This window comes from Brassica oleracea, unplaced genomic scaffold (assembly GCF_000695525.1).
Source record: "Brassica oleracea var. oleracea cultivar TO1000 unplaced genomic scaffold, BOL UnpScaffold00613, whole genome shotgun sequence".
In the NCBI taxonomy this organism is placed as follows: Eukaryota; Viridiplantae; Streptophyta; class Magnoliopsida; order Brassicales; family Brassicaceae; genus Brassica; species Brassica oleracea.
The window spans coordinates 166898-167744 of NW_013617425.1; positions in this window are offsets into that span (position 1 = coordinate 166898).

Here is an 847-nt window from a genome sequence, read left to right on the forward strand (position 1 = left end):
GTTTTAGAAAGCCAGTTTCGTTTAAAAATTTCTACGAGAAATCTTCAATCACCAAAGCAATTCTTTCAGTTTCCGTGAGTCACGGAAAAGCATCGAAAACATTTGTGATAAAGAAAACTCGAGAATAGATGTAGCATCGTGCACAAAGAGACGCTTTCCTCCCGATAGTGGCTAGATCCACCTCTGGTTGACCAGTTCGTTCCAGAAATGAATGTGTCTGAGATTCCTTTCATAAAACCTATGAAAAACGTTCTGCGACTAGATCGTAATGAAATAAACTTCGGTAACACTCCATGAGTAACTCCAAGCAACTTTCACCTAGGATCGAAATCACAGCAGAAACGTTTCTCTTGAAACCCACAGAAACAACGCTACTTTATCATATGTTTACATATCGCCGATCTACAACCTTCGTAAAACCGATCCCCGTTACTTACGCGAAAAATCCTTCGTACAATCAGACCAAGTCTTACGAAGAAACTTTCTAAAGTTAACATAACATGCTTTATGAAGAACTATGCGGCTCGCTGGCTTCTGCTTTTCTTTTCCCTCGTTCACATCTGAGAAGGCAGTCGTCCCGCCACTGACTCCACACTGGTTATGTAGCAAACCTCTTGGGCTTCGTCTTCCTCAGGCAAAAAAGATTCGATTTTCATAAGACTATAGGTCACATTATACGAAATATTCGTCTAATAACCGAAACCTAGAGCGGAGAATCGTTTTCAATGACTATCGGCCATATTAGCATGGATAACCCTGGCAAACTTGGCCTATCAATCTCGACAAGCGCTCTTTGGCCTTCGGTCAATTACGCCTTCCACTAAAGGTCCAAACCGATATTTGCCAT